Source organism: Grammomys surdaster, unplaced genomic scaffold, assembly GCF_004785775.1.
Source record: "Grammomys surdaster isolate TR1022 unplaced genomic scaffold, NIH_TR_1.0 126978, whole genome shotgun sequence".
Classification (NCBI taxonomy): domain Eukaryota; kingdom Metazoa; phylum Chordata; class Mammalia; order Rodentia; family Muridae; genus Grammomys; species Grammomys surdaster.
Genome location: NW_021621763.1, coordinates 40,505 through 46,278, shown reverse-complemented (window position 1 = coordinate 46,278; position 5,774 = coordinate 40,505). Strand labels below are relative to the sequence as shown.

Genomic DNA, 5,774 nt, shown 5'->3' with positions numbered 1-5,774 from the left:
AAACTAAAATCTAAAGTGTATCTATATTTGTATCCTACAAGATGAAGAGCAAATAGCATATAGTTCTTCTTTTCAGATCAACGTTTACTTCCAAACTGACTCCAGCAGAAATGTCAGGAGATCTGAAAGCCAAGAACTGGTGCTACACACATATCAGTGTTCAGAAATTCTGCTACAAGTCGACCATTAGCAACTTTTCATTTTCTGTGGAGAGAATTTGGGAAAAGATTACAAGCCCAGTGTTCTCATTAGAGTTCAATGACAAAATGACATGGTGTTTGAGAGTATATCTAAATAAGGTTGATGAAGAAAGAAAAGATTACCTGTTAGTTTACCTGGGGCTGTTCAGCTGTCCTGAGAGCCAAGTTTGGGCAAATTTCCAGTTCTGGATCATAATGGCCCAATGAGAGAAATATCAAAGTATGAAGAGCTCCAATGTAATAAGCTTTCTGTAATACCAACACTTTGGATTCAAAAAGTTCATTCTTCAATATTTCCTCCTCTCCCATCAGCATTGGCTTCTCCCTGAAGACCAACTCACCCTCTGCTGCAAGGTGAGCATAGTAGGAGCCTTCTTTTACATGACTGGACAGAATATGACACTTGCAATCAAGGATCCAAGGCACATGTTGACAGATGACCTATGGGAGCTGTGGGCAAATTCCTTCTTCACAGACTGCTGCTTGTGGGTAGGTGGCCACAAATTCAGGGATCACAAGGCCATCCTAGTAGCTCGATCTCCAGTTTTCAGAGCCATGTTTGAACATGAAATGTAGGGGAGCCTAAAGAACCGCATTGAGATCCATGACCTGGATCCTCTAGTCTTTAAGGAGATGGTGAACTTCATTTACACCAGGAAGACTCCGCACCTCCACAGCTACTTCACAGCCACTGGTGTGCTGGCAGCTGCTGACAACTATGGCCTAGAGGGCTTCAAGTTCAAGTGTAAGAATGCCCTCTGAAGGAACCTCTCTGTGGAGAATGCTGCAAACACTCTCATCCTGGCTGACCTCCACAGCACAGAGCAGCTGAAGTTTCAGGACCTGGATTTCATTACAGTTCATGCTTCTGAGGTCTCTGAGACCTCAGGGTGGAAGACTATGGTGGAGTCACATCTCCTATTGTTGGCTGAAGCATTTCACTCACTGAGTCCTCCAGTGTCCTTTCTTGGATCAATTGATTCAAATGACTAAAGTGATCATAGGAGCTGGTCAGCTATGACCTATACCTGTCTTCCAACAGCAACTACCTGTGACACCAATGACTTCTAACCAATGACTTCTGGTTAGACAATGATATTGCTGGAAATTTTACACTGAATCTGGGGAGAAGCAGCATGGTGGCTCAGGATTAAAAATACCTGTAATAAGTTAAAATGTTGGGTGGGGGAAGGGCAGCACTGCAGTCTGGGACATTTTACCTGACATCTACTCTGTTGATGTTCTTGTTTGATTTTTGTCTGATGTTTTTGAAACTGTGATTCAATTTAAGTGCTGGCCCTAAGCACAGGCCAACAGAATTTCATTGCAGAAACTTGTCTGCATTGGACTGAGTATGTAGGAGGAGCTAAAGTGGGAGGAGTAAGGAAAGGAAGAGGAGGAGTAGGAAGGAGGAGAGGAGAAAAGGAAAGAGGAAGAGCTAGGAGAGGGGAGGGGGGAGATGGAGGCAGATGTTCACATGTCTGTAGCAATCAAAGGTAGTTTGGTATATCTAGGTTGGGTATTGGGTTACACTTCTGATTATATGGGTATCTTGTTACTGATCATTACCAAATATATAAGCCTTTGATTAATCTTTAAGCATTAGAGTCTCATCTTTCTACTGGGCCCACGTGGATGGCGGGATGGTCTGGGCAATGCCCAGCCTTGTGGAGACAGTGTGGAAGATTGGCAGAGCCATCTCCCACACTGGCGTCTCATAGGTTGCAGTGCTGGTATTTCTGGCTGGTCATTTCTAGCTGCTGTGAGCACATGGCTTCAGGCTGAGAAACATGGCAGCTGAGCTAGGCAGAGCCTCTGCTGCTTAGATAGTTGGCTTAACCAGAGGCCGAGTTTAAATAATTACAACAACAGGAGCAGGAGAGATCTCCGGTGCCAGAGGAAGGGAGAAACCAAACATGAGTATCTACTCATCAGACAAGAAGGACAGTGAAGACTTTCTTTGAAAGACTCAGTTTGTGGGAACTCAGCTGCAAACAATTACTGCTCTCTCAGAGAACTCTGGCTCAGTTTCCAGCATACATGGAAGAGTTTTCAACTGCCCGTAACTGGTGATCCAGATTATCTGTAGCCCTCCTCTTGACTCCATGCCCATAAACAGTTCTATAGACAAAATATTAACCAAATAAAATATAACATGAATAAAACTTTTGAAATCGGTCTGTGGATTCCAGAGAACTTTATGTTAGAGAAATCATTTGTAGTCTAATCAGCCAAGCTCAGCTGTGGGTGTTTGTACGGCCCCCTTGCTGTCCTACCAGTATTAGAAACCATTTGTTTTTGTGGCATTTAATATTGGCAAATTAGCAATCCATCATCATGCTAAGAAGAGAAGGCTAAAGTTGAGGGAGACTACTCCTCCTGGGAGAGATGTGTTTGTGGGTCAAGGCATGCAGAAATCTTTTATGTGTTTTGAAAATATTAGAAGGGATTGATTCACTATGGATTCATACTCCCTAGGCCAGTGGTTCTCAAACTTCCTAATGCTGTGACCCCTCAAATCAGTTCTTCATTTTATCATCATCCAAAACCATTAAAGTACTCTGTGACTACTTCACATTTGTAATGTTGCTACTGTTATGAACCATACTGTAAAGAGCTGATATACAGGATATCTGATATTCAACTAGTTTGGATGTATCATTAGACTGCCAAAAAGATCCAGACCCACAAGTTGAGGAAAGTGGCTCCAAGCCATGCCTGCCAGCACACCAGGTAGACTGTCCATAGAACTTCTCTTCCTTGAGTTCCCCCAGTTCTAATACCACAATCTTTACCTCACCTTTGTAGCACATCACTTGTGGGAATCTTCATTGTCCATGTATCTCACATCCTATGGATCCTCCAGATCTTCCCCTTTTAACCTCCATCCCCTCACTCTTTGCTCTTTCCCAGTTCCCAAACTAGGTTTCCACCTCTGCTAACACAAGTGCCACTCTTTCTATGGTATCAGAAGGCTAAAGGCATGTCCACACCTCTCTCTTTGCTCCACTACTTACTATGTCCCCATTCTCATTCCCAGATCTATAACAGGAAATCTGCGATGCTTTTTATAACCTGTAAAGCACCAACCCCAGTGGATCACAAAGAACTTTCCCCCCAATCTTCATTCGCCCAACTCAGCCAATCATCTCAGCCTTTAATGCCAGCAGGCATTGACTAAGAACACAGCAAAAGAACAGGGCAGAGAAACAGTTGAGGAAACTGAAGAATTCATCACTTCCTTCTCCAGGTCAAATTCAATCCCCTAGGCTCATCTATAGACCATCTACAACACCAGCTGTAGCCTTCCTTTCTGCCTGCCTACATCTCCTATGATTCCCACAGACAACTCCTTTTTAAGCTCCCTCCCCCTAACTCCTTGCTGTATTCTAGCCCCTACCAGCATGTACTCACTGAAAACTCACTGACCAATCCTGACAGGAAAGCATGGAAGCTTCCTCTAGATCTTCCCCTCTCCTTCAGTTCTTATATAACCACACCTACCAGTCTAATCCTCAACTCTATAGCAATCCATCTGGGGTGACTACTTTTCACTGTCTCCCCTAATTCCAAGGAGATCAAATAAGCAGATTCTGGTGGAATCTCCTACCTCCTGTGAACCCCTTCAGAATTCTAACATATCTCCATTTCTAAGTGTCAGCTAGCTTCCTGTATACAGAAACTTTAAACTACCAGTGGCCAGAACTATTAGTTCCAAAGAAAAGTTTCTGTCTGACAGCAGTGATGGCTGCTCTCAATTGTCAACTTGACTATATCTGGAATGAACTACAATTTATAAATTTATAGAATTTATAAAGATCTTGTAAAGACATAAATAAAGGATTAAGTCCCAGCCTAGTAGTACAGGCCTTTAATCCCAGCATTCAGGAAACAGACATTCAGGTCTTTGAGTTTGAGGTCATTTTACAGAACAATTTCTAAGCCAGCAAAGCCTAGGCAGTGAAAGATGTAAGAGAACCAAGGGGGCATGTTCCAGTCCCACCAAGCAGCAGCAGTGAGCCTCTTGGGCCACGTGGTTCTAGGTTAGAGTCTTCTTTTGATCAAGAGGTATAGAGCTGTTGGCTCTTCCAGCACCAAGCCTGCCTGCAGGATGATATGCTTCCCACCTTGATGAAAATGGACTGAACCTCCAAAAGGCAAGCCAGCCCCAACTAAATGTTTGCCTTTATAAGAGTTGCTTTGATCATGATGTAAATTCACAGCAATAAAACCCTAAGGCAAAATACAGCAATCACACTCTTCACAAATCCAGAGAGGAAACAAAAGACAAGGAGCAGAATTGCTACCCACAAATGTAGAAACTAGGACCTAAATCTTTAATCATTGCAGTGCCAGAATATTACATGCTAGCATAAACAACACATTCAATAACAGCAAGGGAATTATGTCTACCCTAGAGCCCAGCTATCCTTACACAGCAGTCCATGGACATTCCAACATGGATAAAGCACAAGGAAAGATATTAAAACAATCTGTATGAAGGTGATCGAGGTCATTAAGGAGAGAATGAAGAAATTTCTTTAACAAATCCATGAAAGCACATACAGTAGTCTGAGGAAAGAAAGAAATCCATTAAAGAAATCCAGAAAAATAAAGTAAACAGTGTAAGAAAATGAACAAAATTGTTTGAGGCCTGAAAATGGAAACAGAATCCATAAAGATAACAAATACTGAGGGAATTCTGGAAATGAGGAATTTAAACTTTCCATACAAAGAATTAATAAAATAAGAGTTGATTCTTTGAGAAAATCAACCAGATCAATAAATCCTATTCCAAACTAACATTAGTGCAGAGAGAGAATACACGTATATACCTAATTAGAAATTAAAGTGAGACATAACAACAGATACGGAGAAAATCCAAAGATTCAGAAAGGCCCACTTTTAAAAACTGCTTTAGCACATTGAAAAATCTAAAATAACTTGATAGTTTTCTCAATAGGTAACCCTTTTCAAAGCCCAATTAAGGTCAGATCATCAATTAAATAGACATACCTCCTCATACAATAGAAGCAGTCAATAAAAGTCACCTCACATGCCCCCTTCCAAACAATATCCCCTAACCTTTCTTTCCTCCTTGTTGCTGTGTACAAGCTTCCAACTCAGGGCTGGGAGATTCCCTCCTGGACCACAGGCCAGGAAGGCTAGGCCATGAGAATTACAGGTAGGGCATTTTCTCACAGACTTACTCTGATCTCTCAATGATGATCCACTTGACGATTATCCCTAAGCCCTCTTTCCCTCCACTTCATTGTGTGCCAGTTCCCAACACTGGCCTAGACCCCCTGGCTGGCCCTTTTCAGCTGACCCTGTCTCTCCACTTCTCCCATTCCCTACCCCTACCCATTCTCTATCCTCCACATACACTCCTCTTTCATTTCCCTTCAGGGATGCCTCCCAGGGATATTCACTGATCTTAGTCTAATTTGGTACAAAGTCTCATATCAAGGTGGACAAGGCAACCCAGTAGGGGAGACAGAGCAAGAGCAAGAGAGCAAGAATGAGCGAGAGAGAGAGAGAGAGAGAGAGAGAGAGAGAGAGAGAGAGAGAGAG

At 42.6% G+C, this 5,774-nt stretch overlaps 1 pseudogene; it reads left to right on the top strand.

Annotated features, from left to right (window-relative positions):
* The first annotated feature begins 110 nt into the window (after positions 1-110).
* On the top strand, positions 111-1,221 carry LOC114615618 (annotated as a pseudogene).
* Positions 1,222-5,774: the final 4,553 nt, after the last annotated feature.